Below are 14,574 nucleotides of genomic sequence, written 5' to 3'. Positions count from 1 at the left end.
TGGAGGGGTGTTGGTTTAGTGTAGTGGGTAACACCTCTGCCTTCTGCGCTGTAGACTGGGGCTCAATCTCCACCTGGACAAACACCCTATACTATACCAATAAGAGTCCTTGGACAAGACTCCTAATACCACCTTTGCCTACCTGGCTAAAAAAAATTGATCAAATTGTAAGTCGCTCTGGATAAGAGCATCTGCCAAACACTGTAAATGTAAAGCGCCGCCACTGGACTCTGGAGCAGTGGAGACGTATTCTGTGTGACCAATCACACCACTCTATCCGTCAGTCTGACAGACGAGGCTGGGTTTGGCGAGTGCAAGGAGAACCTTACCTGCCTGACTGCACTGTGCCAGCTGTAAAGTTTGGTGGAGGCGGGATGATGATACAGGGTTGTTTTTCAGGGGTTGGTCTAGAACCCTCAGTTCCAGTGAAGGTAAACCTTGACCTTCAGCACCAAGACATTTTGGACAGTTGTAGCTTCCAACTTTGTGGGAACAGTTTGGGGAAGAACCTTCCCTGTTCCTGAGTCCCAGTGACCAAAAGCAGCTCCATAAAGTCAGGCTGGGTGAGTTTGGTGTGGAAGAACTTGAGTGGCCCTCGCAGAGCCCTGATCTCAACCCCATCCAACACCTTTGCAATGAACTGGAATGGAGATTGTGAGCCAGACCCTCTTGTCCAACATCAGTATCTGACCTCACAAATGCTCTTCTGGATCAATGGACACAAATTCCCACAGACACTCTCTGAAATCTTGTAGACACTTCCCAGAAGAGTGGAAGCTGTTAGAGCTGCAAAGGGGGACCAGCTCCATATTAATGCCTATGGATTCAGAATGGGAGTCATTAAAGCTCCTGTAGGGGTGATGTGTGTTTAAGACATTGCAGTCATTTACCCTGACTACATTCCCTGAAATATGAAATTGTAAACCATTAACATTCTGTTTATACACTGAGCCCAGAGTCTCGCTCTCTCTCTCTCTCTCTCTCTCTCTCTCTCTCCCTCTCTCTCTCTCTCTCTCTCCCCCTCTCTCTCTCACACACACACACACACACACACACACACACACACACACACAAAGTAAATACACCATATCTCCATGTGTTTGTGCTTAAATGTCTTACTACCCCTGTAAAGGCATGTAGAGGACATGATAGGACAACATGACATTTTTTAAGTCTGTGCACAAATACTTTCGAGACCAAGACTAGTCTGAGTACAAATACTTTCGAGACCAAGACTAGTCTGAGTACAAATACTATCGAGTTCAAAACTAGTCTGAGTACAAATACTATCGAGTTCAAAACTAGTCTGAGTACAAATACTATCAAGACCAAGACTAGTCTGAGTACAAATAATATCGAGACCTAGACTAGTTTGAGTACAAATACTATTGAGACCAAGACTAGTCTGAGTACAAATACTATTGAGACCAAGACTAGTCTGAGTACAAATACTATTGAGACCAAGACTAGTCTGAGTACAAATACTATCAAGACCAAGACTAGTCTGAGTACAAGTACTATCGAGTTCAAAACTAGTCTGAGTACAAATACTATTGAGACCAAGACTAGTCTGAGTACAAGTACTATCGAGTTCAAAACTAGTCTGAGTACAAATACTATCAAGACCAAGACTAGTCTGAGTACAAGCCCAAGTGAGGACATTTATTTTGAGCATGTGCTGTTTTCAGCACAAATGACAATTTTTGGAAAAATTAATAGAGCAGAAAATTGCATCTTGCCTACTGAGGTTAATGTTAGGGATAAATTTAGGTGTGGGTGTAGTTTTACTTGGCTAATACAAAAAATCCACAGAAACCTATGGAGGTCCTCAGAAGGAATGTAAGACAAGATTTTATGTGCGTGTGTGTGTGTGTGTGTGTGTGTGTGTGTGTGTGTGTGTGTGTGTGTGTGGCATCAGCATCAGAATGACGTTATTTACGAGGAATTTGTTTTGGAGGAACTGCTGCTTATATAAATGGAATAATAATCACAAAAATACAGATAAATACAAATAAATACACAACATCAAATAAATAAATAAACACGGTCTCATCAAAATATCAAATATTTCTCATTATGCAACATTGTGGAAATGTTATTAGGGAAGCACTGATATGGGAATTATGGCCTGATACATGAATATTTATTAAATGCAGAAACTGGGACTGAATCTATCTACATTAACATTACAGTTAAATGTACCAACGCAGCAAAATGAACAAACGTCCTGCCTGAACAATAAAAATATCACCAAATATATATGTTGGTCAAATCTAAGTATGTCTCCCAATATAGATATGATTCTGACATCACTGTGCATCCCTAAATATTACAAACCGGTCAGGCGTAACATCATGACCACCTCCTCGTTTCTACACTCACTGTCCACTTTATCAGCTCCACTTACTGTATAGCTGCACTCTGTAGTTCTACAGTTACAGACTGTAGTCCATCTGTTTCTCTGATACTCTGTTACCCTGTTCTTCAGTGGTCAGGACCTCCATGGACCCTCAATTATGTAAAATGATCTCACTATGTTGCCAGACGATTTAGCTTGTTGTGAGAATTATGCTAGAAACAACCAAAATCATCCTCCACTACTGTGAGATAATATTACCAGACAAAAGTACTTAAAACGTTTATTTAAAAAAGCCTACAATCTAATAAAGTCCCCAAACCTGTCTCAGCTTGAGAAATATCAGACATACCGACGAGATCGGAGCTACAAGGCTAATATACTTAACAGGTGCCCACCAGTTAGCATCATTCTAACTGCATGCCTCATGCATCACCCAAAAAAAGACAAGCTGTACATCACAGTTATTTACACTGCACACAATCATCAGGTGCAATTTCATGGTCTAGTGATGTTGAAAGCATCAAAAAATCTCCATTTTTTCCACAATTTGATGTGATTTGGTCCAATTTAGAATAATTTAAGAAAAAAAAGAATAGATATAAACACATAAAGAAAACATATAAACACAGTAGAGAAATACGGACAATAAAAATAATACACAAAGCACTTTTTTATGTCGGAAAAAAATATTTAAGACAAAACATTGGTGTCTACACATTATATAGAGTATAGTATAGTTTACAGAGTATAATTTATTATCATTGTTTTCTAAAACGGGTGCCGCTGAATCACAAAGGACTGTATTATGACGCATTCATTTTTACACTCTTGTTGCCTGGACATGCAAAGCCATGAAGCCAGCGCATCATCTGCACAAGGTTATTGTGAATAATGTTCTTTTCCTTCTAGTGAATCTAATGGACCCAGACACCTGATGATCTCCTTTCCCTGCAGTGCAGTGGTTCCCAGTCCCGCTCCCGGAGTTCTACTGCACATTCCAGTGTTTTCTCTGCTCCCAACACACCTGATCTCACTAATCAGGCCATTAACCCCACTTACTGGGTTTACCTTTACTGCAACTTCAAGCTGCCTGAAATCTACATGAAATTACATTTATAAATAAAATGGCATTAATAAAGTGAGTGGAAGCACAGGAAGGTGTTTCTAATAAAATGGCCAGCGAGTGGATATAAAAAGTTGGTGTTTCCAATAAAATGGCCAGTGAGTGAAAGTCTACTAAAACAATAATATCAATAATATACTCACTCTGCTAGCTTTCATGCTTTGTTTCACACACACTCACACACACTCACACACACACACACACACACACACACACACACACACACACACACTGGGGTTTGGCCCAGGCACATTTTTTCCATTCGGCTGTTCTTTTGCTTCCTGGACTGAAGCAGAGGTAACACAATGCACCCTTCAGACACAAACACTCCACATGGAAACACACTAGCACAGAACTGCCATGAGGACTTTTGATTTCACCCACCAGCCGGTAACCTCAGCCCCACAACACCCCCCCAATGAGGGACCCAACATAGATTTGGGCTGTGTGTAATATATAAAATACACTTTTAAACTGTTCTTTAATTCAACACACCTGATGCAGCTCATCAGCTCATCAGCTCACCATGGAGACCTTAACGAGCTGCATCAGGTGTGTGGAGGCAAGGAAGCGCTGAAACTTTGCCGTGACAGACTACAGTGTTTGTAACACAAATACACACAAACTACACACACACAACACAAATACTGACAAACTACACACACACAACACAAATACTGACAAACTACACATGAATATAACACAAATACAGATAATCTACAGACAAACAACACAAATACTGACAAACTAAACACAAATATAACACAAATATACATAAACTACACTCAAGAATAACACAAATACAGATAATCAACACACAAACAACACAAATACTGACAAACTACACACAAGTGTAACACAAATACAGATAATCAACACACAAACAACACAAATACTGACAAACTACACACAAGTACAACACAAATACACATAATCTACACAAAACCAAACAACTAACTAACACAAACACAGACAAACCCTTAAAATAAACAATAAAAACTAATACAAACTCACATAAAATTATAACACAACTACAGACAAAATACCTGCAAATAACCGATAACACAGAATAAAAACTCCTCATCCACAAACGGTTTCCTCCACATGATGAACAAAAACAACGCTTAAGTCTCAGTAAACACAGGCGGTGAAACTCAGCTCAGTTTGACTCAGCAGCCGCAGGAGCAGCTCATTACTCCATTACTGCATAACTGCTTTACTGCATTACTGCTTTACTACATTACTGCATTACTGCTTTACTACATTACTGCATTACTGCTTTGCTACATTACTGCATTACTGCTTTACTACATTACTGCATTGCTGCATTACTGCTTTACTACATTACTGCATTGCTGCTTTACTGCGTTACTGCTTTACTACATTACTGCATTACTGCTTTACTACATTACTGCATTACTGCTTTACTACATTACTACATTGCTGCTTTACTGCATTACTGCTTTACTACATTACTGCATTACTGCTTTACTACATTACTGCATTACTGCTTTACTGCGTTACTGCTTTACTACATTACTGCATTACTGCTTTACTACATTACTGCATTACTGCTTTACTGCATTACTACATTAGTGTATTACTGCTTTACTACATTACTGCATTACTGCTTTACTGCATTACTGCATTACTGCTTTACTACATTACTGCATTGCTGCTTTACAGCATTACTGCTTTACTGCATTACTGCTTTACTACATTACCGCACTACTGCTTTACTGCATTACTGCTTTACTACATTACTGCATTACTACTTTACTACATTGCTGCATTACTGCTTTACTGCATTACTGCTTTACTACATTACTGCATTACTGCTTTACTACATTACTGCTTTACTGCATTACTGCTTTACTACATTACTGCATTACTACTTTACTACATTGCTGCATTACTGCTTTACTGCATTACTGCTTTACTACATTACTGCATTACTGCTTTACTACATTACTGCTTTACTGCATTACCACATTACTGCTTTACTACATTAGTGCATTACTGCTTTACTGCATTACTGCTTTACTACATTACTGTTTTACTGCATTACTGTATTACTGCTTTACTACATTACTGTATTACTGCTTTACTACACTACTGAATTACTGCTTTACTACACTACTGTATTACTGCTTTACACTACTGTGTTACTGCTTTACTACACTACTGTATTACTGCTTTACTGCATTACTGCTTTACTGTATTACTGCTTTACTACACTACTGTATTACTGCTTTACTGTATTACTGCTTTACTGTATTACTGCTTTACTACACTACTGTATTACTGCTTTACTACACTACTGTGTTACTGCTTTACTACACTACTGTATTACTGCTTTACTACACTACTGTATTACTGCTTTACTACACTACTGTATTACTGCTTTACTACACTACTGTATTACTTCTTTACTACACTACTGTATTACTGCTTTACTACACTACTGTGTTACTGCTTTACTACACTACTGTATTGCTGCTTTACTACACTACTGTATTACTGCTTTACTACACTAATGTATTACTGCTTTACTACACTACTGTATTACTGCTTTACTGTATTACTGCTTTACTACACTACTGTATTACTGCTTTACTACACTACTGTATTACTGCTTTACTACACTACTGTATTACTGCTTTACTACACTACTGTATTACTGCTTTACTGTATTACTGCTTTAGTACACTACTGTATTACTGCTTTACTACACTACTGTATTACTGCTTTACTACACTAATGTATTACTGCTTTACTACACTACTGTATTACTGCTTTACTACACTACTGTATTACTGCTTTACTACACTACTGTATTACTGCTTTAGTACACTACTGTATTACTGCTTTACTACACTACTGTATTACTGCTTTACTACACTAATGTATTACTGCTTTACTACACTACTGTATTACTGCTTTACTGTATTACTGCTTTACTACACTACTGTATTACTGCTTTACTACACTACTGTATTACTGCTTTACTGTATTACTGCTTTTCTACACTACTGTGTTACTGCTTTACTACACTACTGTATTACTGCTTTACTGTATTACTGCTTCACTACACTACTGTGTTACTGCTTTACTGTATTACTGCTTTACTGTATTACTGCTTTACTACATTACTGTGTTACTGCTTTACTGTATTACTGCTTTACTACACTACTGTATTACTGCTTTACTGTATTACTGCTTTTCTACACTACTGTGTTACTGCTTTACTACACTACTGTATTACTGCTTTACTGTATTACTGCTTTACTACACTACTGTATTACTGCTTTACTACACTATTGTATTACTGCTTTACTGTATTACTGCTTTACTACACTACTGTATTACTGCTTTACTACACTACTGTATTACTGCTTTACTGTATTACTGCTTTACTACACTACTGTATTACTGCTTTACTACACTACTGTATTACTGCTTTACTGTGTTACTGCTTCACTACACTACTGTATTACTGCTTTACTGTATTACTGCTTCACTACACTACTGTGTTACTGCTTTACTACACTACTGTATTACTGCTTTACTACACTACTGTATTACTGCTTTACTGTATTACCGCTTTACTGTATTACTGCTTTACTACACTACTGTGTTACTGCTTTACTGTATTACTGCATTACTGTATTACTGCTTTACTACACTACTGTGTTACTGCTTTACTGTATTACTGCTTTACTACACTACTGTGTTACTGCTTTACTACACTACTGTATTACTGCTTTACTGTATTACTGCTTTACTACACTACTGTATTACTGCTTTACTGTATTACTGCATTACTGTATTACTGCTTTACTACACTACTGTGTTACTGCTTTACTACACTACTGTATTACTGCTTTACTGCATTACTGCTTTACTACACTACTGTATTACTGCTTTACTACACTACTGTATTACTGCTTTACTACACTACTGTATTACTGCTTTACTGTATTACTGCTTTACTACACTACTGTATTACTGCTTTACTACACTACTGTATTACTGCTTTACTGTATTACTGCTTTACTACACTACTGTATTACTGCTTCACTACACTACTGTATTACTGCTTTACTACACTACTGTATTACTGCTTTACTGTATTACTGCTTTATTACATTACTGTATTACTGCTTTACTACACTACTGTATTACTGCTTTACTGTATTACTGCTTTATTACATTACTGTGTTACTGCTTTACTACACTACTGTATTACTGCTTTACTGTATTACTGCTTTACTACACTACTGTATTACTGCTTTACTGTATTACTGCTTTACTGTATTACTGCTTTACTACACTACTGTGTTACTGCTTTACTACACTACTGTATTACTGCTTTACTGCATTACTGCTTTACTACACTACTGTATTACTGCTTTACTACACTACTGTATTACTGCTTTACTACACTACTGTATTACTGCTTTACTGTATTACTGCTTTACTACACTACTGTATTACTGCTTTACTACACTACTGTATTACTGCTTTACTGTATTACTGCTTTACTACACTACTGTATTACTGCTTCACTACACTACTGTATTACTGCTTTACTACACTACTGTATTACTGCTTTACTGTATTACTGCTTTATTACATTACTGTATTACTGCTTTACTACACTACTGTATTACTGCTTTACTGTATTACTGCTTTATTACATTACTGTGTTACTGCTTTACTACACTTACTGTATTACTGCTTTACTGTATTACTGCTTACTACACTACTGTATTACTGCTTTACTACACTACTGTATTACTGCATTACTGTATTACTGCTTTACTACACTACTGTATTACTGCTTTACTGTATTACTGCTTTATTACATTACTGTATTACTGCTTTACTACACTACTGTATTACTGCTTTACTACACTACTGTGTTACTGCTTTACTACACTACTGTATTACTGCTTTACTACACTACTGTATTACTGCTTTACTACACTACTGTATTACTGCTTTACTGTATTACTGCTTCACTACACTACTGTATTACTGCTTTACTACACTACTGTATTACTGCTTTACTGTATTACTGCTTTAACTACACTACTGTATTACTGCTTTACTGTATTACTGCTTTACTACACTACTGTATTACTGCTTCACTACACTACTGTATTACTGCTTTACTACACTACTGTATTACTGCTTTACTGTATTACTGCTTCACTACACTACTGTATTACTGCTTTACTACACTACTGTATTACTGCTTTACTGTATTACTGCTTTACTACACTATTGTATTACTGCTTTACTGTATTACTGCTTTACTACACTACTGTATTACTGCTTCACTACACTACTGTGTTACTGCTTTACTGTATTACTGCATTACTGTATTACTGCTTTACTACACTACTGTGTTACTGCTTTACTGTATTACTGCATTACTGTATTACTGCTTTACTACACTACTGTGTTACTGCTTTACTGTATTACTGCTTTACTACACTACTGTGTTACTGCTTTACTACACTACTGTATTACTGCTTTACTGTATTACTGCTTTACTACACTACTGTATTACTGCTTTACTGTATTACTGCATTACTGTATTACTGCTTTACTACACTACTGTGTTACTGCTTTACTACACTACTGTATTACTGCTTTACTGCATTACTGCTTTACTACACTACTGTATTACTGCTTTACTACACTACTGTATTACTGCTTTACTACACTACTGTATTACTGCTTTACTGTATTACTGCTTTACTACACTACTGTATTACTGCTTTACTACACTACTGTATTACTGCTTTACTGTATTACTGCTTTACTACACTACTGTATTACTGCTTCACTACACTACTGTATTACTGCTTTACTACACTACTGTATTACTGCTTTACTGTATTACTGCTTTATTACATTACTGTATTACTGCTTTACTACACTACTGTATTACTGCTTTACTGTATTACTGCTTTATTACATTACTGTGTTACTGCTTTACTACACTACTGTATTACTGCTTTACTGTATTACTGCTTTACTACACTACTGTATTACTGCTTTACTACACTACTGTATTACTGCATTACTGTATTACTGCTTTACTACACTACTGTATTACTGCTTTACTGTATTACTGCTTTATTACATTACTGTATTACTGCTTTACTACACTACTGTATTACTGCTTTACTACACTACTGTGTTACTGCTTTACTACACTACTGTATTACTGCTTTACTGTATTACTGCTTCACTACACTACTGTATTACTGCTTTACTACACTACTGTATTACTGCTTTACTGTATTACTGCTTCACTACACTACTGTATTACTGCTTTACTACACTACTGTATTACTGCTTTACTGTATTACTGCTTTACTACACTACTGTATTACTGCTTTACTGTATTACTGCTTTACTACACTACTGTATTACTGCTTCACTACACTACTGTATTACTGCTTTACTACACTACTGTATTACTGCTTTACTGTATTACTGCTTCACTACACTACTGTATTACTGCTTTACTACACTACTGTATTACTGCTTTACTGTATTACTGCTTTACTACACTATTGTATTACTGCTTTACTGTATTACTGCTTTACTACACTACTGTATTACTGCTTCACTACACTACTGTATTACTGCTTTACTACACTACTGTATTACTGCTTTACTGTATTACTGCTTTATTACATTACTGTGTTACTGCTTTACTACACTACTGTATTACTGCTTTACTGTATTACTGCTTCACTACACTACTGTATTACTGCTTTACTACACTACTGTGTTACTGCTTTACTGTGTTACTGCTTCACTACACTACTGTATTACTGCTTTACTACACTACTGTATTACTGCTTTACTACACTACTGTATTATTGCTTTACTACACTACTGTATTACTGCTTTACTACACTACTGTATTACTGCTTTACTGTATTACTGCTTTATTACATTACTGTGTTACTGCTTTACTACACTACTGTATTACTGCTTTACTGTATTACTGCTTCACTACACTACTGTATTACTGCTTTACTACACTACTGTATTACTGCTTTACTGTATTACTGCTTCACTACACTACTGTATTACTGCTTTACTACACTACTGTATTACTGCTTTACTGTATTACTGCTTTATTACATTACTGTGTTACTGCTTTACTACACTACTGTATTACTGCTTTACTGTATTACTGCTTCACTACACTACTGTATTACTGCTTTACTACACTACTGTATTACTGCTTTACTGTATTACTGCTTTACTACACTACTGTATTACTGCTTTACTGTGTTACTGCTTCACTACACTACTGTATTACTGCTTTACTGTTTTACTGCATTACTGTATTACTGCTTTACTACACTACTGTATTACTGCTTTACTACACTACTGTATTACTGCTTTACTGTATTACTGCTTTATTACATTACTGTGTTACTGCTTTACTACACTACTGTATTACTGCTTTACTGTATTACTGCTTCACTACACTACTGTATTACTGCTTTACTGTATTACTGCTTTACTGTATTACTGCAGCTCTAAGAGCTGAACGAGCTCAACACACTACAAGCCCTAAAATCACACATCACACACAGACAGGCGCGCGCTCGCCCCGCTGCACTGAGCGCGTGCTTTCACAGCTCAATCTGCAGCTCATTGTTATCGCACACAGAACAACAACCCGCGCGACAAAGGGCACGCAGGCGCGCGCGGACACTTCAGACTCACCGTGTAAATGTCCAAATCGTCACCCCGAGCAGCTCGCGAGTAAATCCGCTCTGCGCGCGCCTGTCTGACTGTCCAGCTCTCCTTTCTGAAGCAGCTCCGCCAGCTCGCGCTGCCCTTCGCCCGTATTCAGGCAGGCCACGCCCCCCTCCCCGCTGATTGGCTGCTGCTTCGTTCTGTGGAAATACTATATTATAACTCGTTCTTCTTATATTCCACTATTTGTAGTGATTTCGTTCCATATCTAGAACCATGCGTTCTATGTAGAACCATTTTATGCTTAAATGGTTCCTTGCATGATGAACTGGTTCTACATAGCACAAAAAAGAGTTCTTCTATTCAAGCTTGACATAGTAACAACAACAGAACCCTTTTTGGTACTATATGGAACCATTTAAAAAACGTTCTAGGTAGAACAGTCTACAACACATTTTCCATCGATCTGAAAAACTATTTCACCAGTCAAAGAACCATTTAAGCATGCAAATGGTTCTTTGAGCATTCGTGCTTCTACTAGCCTTTACTAAAGAACCCTTGAAGAACCATCTTTTCAATACATTGTTGTTTCATTATGACACATTTTTCTGTTGTAATAGTGTGTTATGGTGTGTTCTCCTTATGTCACACTCTGAAAAGGGTTCTTTAGCAAAGGCAATGGTTCTATCTAGAACCATGAGTTCTATGGAGAACCATTTCAGGGTTCTTTTAGTGACTCGTAGAAGAACCGCTTTTGATTTATGGTTGAAAAAGAGATGTAGAACCTTTTAGAACCCAGTTTCAATAAAGTGAAGGTTCTCCATTGAATAGGTTCTTCTCAAATGTGGTTCTTGAATGGGATCATGTAAAGCACCTCTTTGGACACCTTTATTTTTAGAGGTGAATTTTATTCAGCATTAAGTTCTACTATAGTGGAACACTGTATATCACTATTAGTGTTTATCCTAAAGCTACTATTGAATATCTATATATTATTATGTTCTATATATATATATATATGTGTGTGTGTGTGTGTGTGTGTGTGTATATATAGAGAGAGAGAGAGAATTTGATTTAATTGTTTATGTATATTAGATGACAGAAGACTGTATTACAGCACTTCTTGGTATTATATTATGTTGTATTATATTACAGTAGTTGTATATATTATGTATACTTTTCTAATGCATAGCATTCTCATCCACTGAACTGCAGTAACCGCATTACAGGACATAAGCCAATGGCAGCGCCGCTGGGCGGGGCTTTCCTAAAAACGGGTGTGTAATAAATAAAGGCTGGTGGAGAGCTGAGCTGAGGAGTCACATTACGCCGCTGCTCCGTGTCTCTGAGCTCTGAGTAAAACGCGGACTGGATCACACTAAGAGAAGCGTAGTGGAGCGGGGAACTGGAGCGCTACCGACAAATCAGAGGAGCCAGTTAAAGACACGGTAAACTACACAACTACTGTTTGAAAAGTAGTGCACAACTTTATAATGACTTTTTTAAAAGTAACGCACTACTTTACAGCTTTTTTAAAAGTAGTGCACTACTTTATAATGACTTTTTGAAATGTAGCACACTAGTTTATAACTACTTTTTTAAAAGTACTGCACTACTTTTGGCTACTTTTTGAAAAGTTGTGCACTACTTCATAGCTACTTCTTGGAAAGTAGTATAATACCTTATGGGTACTTTTTGAAAAGTAGTGCACTACTTTTGGCTACTTTTTGAAAAGTTGTGCACTACTTTATAGCTACTTTTTGAAAAGTTGTGCACTACTTTATAGCTACTTTTTGAAAAGTTGTGCACTACTTTATAGCTACTTTTTGAAAAGTACTGCACTACTTTTGGCTACTTTTTGAAAAGTTGTGCACTACTTTATAGCTACTTTTTGAAAAGTACTGCACTACTTTTGGCTACTTTTTGAAAAGTTGTGCACTACTTTATAGCTACTTTTTGAAAAGTACTGCACTACTTTTGGCTACTTTTTGAAAAGTTGTGCACTACTTTATAGCTACTTTTTGAAAAGTACTGCACTACTTTTGGCTACTTTTTGAAAAGTTGTGCACTACTTTATAGCTACTTTTTGAAAAGTTGTGCACTACTTTATAGCTACTTTTTGAAAAGTTGTGCACTACTTTATAGCTACTTTTTGAAAAGTTGTGCACTACTTTATAGCTACTTTTTGAAAAGTACTGCACTACTTTTGGCTACTTTTTGAAAAGTTGTGCACTACTTTATAGCTACTTTTTGAAAAGTACTGCACTACTTTTGGCTACTTTTTGAAAAGTTGTGCACTACTTTATAGCTACTTTTTGAAAAGTACTGCACTACTTTTGGCTACTTTTTGAAAAGTTGTGCACTACTTTATAGCTACTTTTTGAAAAGTTGTGCACTACTTTATAGCTACTTTTTGAAAAGTTGTGCACTACTTTATAGCTACTTTTTGAAAAGTACTGCACTACTTTTGGCTACTTTTTGAAAAGTTGTGCACTACTTTATAGCTACTTTTTGAAAAGTACTGCACTACTTTTGGCTACTTTTTGAAAAGTTGTGCACTACTTTATAGCTACTTTTTTAAAAGTACTGCACTACTTTTGGCTACTTTTTGAAAAGTTGTGCACTACTTCATAGCTACTTCTTGGAAAGTAGTATAATACCTTATGGGTACTTTTTGAAAAGTAGTGCACTACTTTTGGCTACTTTTTGAAAAGTTGTGCACTACTTTATAGCTACTTTTTGAAAAGTACTGCACTACTTTTGGCTACTTTTTGAAAAGTTGTGCACTACTTTATAGCTACTTTTTGAAAAGTACTGCACTACTTTTGGCTACTTTTTGAAAAGTTGTGCACTACTTTATAGCTACTTTTTTAAAAGTACTGCACTACTTTTGGCTACTTTTTGAAAAGTTGTGCACTACTTTATAGCTACTTTTTGAAAAGTTGTGCACTACTTTATAGCTACTTTTTGAAAAGTATTGCAGTACTTTTCGGCTACTTTTTGAAAAGTTGTGCAGTAATTTTTAAACTACTTTCAAAGTGCATTTGTGACAATGTTTGTGAATCTCCACCCTCTCACACCAAGCAAGCCAAAAGCTTAAAGCAGAGCAAAGTAAGTCTGCATTTGTGTTTATATTATACTTTAGTCTGTACTAGCACATCAACACATGCTGAGACATATTTACAGCCAAGATGGTAAAACAGACATAAAATATTGTGGCTCCAAAGGTGATTTCTTTTTTGTTAAAAGGACAAAACGGCACTTCTTACCATTTCGGAGCTAAGCCTACTAGTAAGCGGTGATGACCTTGTGCCCATTTGCTAAAACTGTCCACAGTTCAGTCAGGATTGAC

At 36.4% G+C, this 14,574-nt stretch overlaps 1 protein-coding gene across 3 annotated transcripts in view; it reads right to left on the bottom strand.

The window, feature by feature from the left end:
- Nucleotides 1–11,331, bottom strand: part of LOC108413183 (zinc finger MIZ domain-containing protein 1-like) — a 101,922-nt gene extending 90,591 nt beyond the window's left edge. For all 3 annotated transcript variants that reach the window (XM_037544348.1, XM_037544349.1, XM_037544350.1), the window contains exon 1: nt 11,250–11,331. The gene's annotated coding sequence lies outside the window, so the exon portion shown is untranslated. The remainder of the gene's footprint in view (nt 1–11,249) is intronic.
- Nucleotides 11,332–14,574: the final 3,243 nt, after the last annotated feature.

Source organism: Pygocentrus nattereri, chromosome 13 (genome assembly GCF_015220715.1).
Source record: "Pygocentrus nattereri isolate fPygNat1 chromosome 13, fPygNat1.pri, whole genome shotgun sequence".
In the NCBI taxonomy this organism is placed as follows: domain Eukaryota; kingdom Metazoa; phylum Chordata; class Actinopteri; order Characiformes; family Serrasalmidae; genus Pygocentrus; species Pygocentrus nattereri.
The sequence above is the reverse complement of the archived record's forward strand: the minus strand, read 5'-3'. Positions and strand labels throughout refer to the sequence as shown.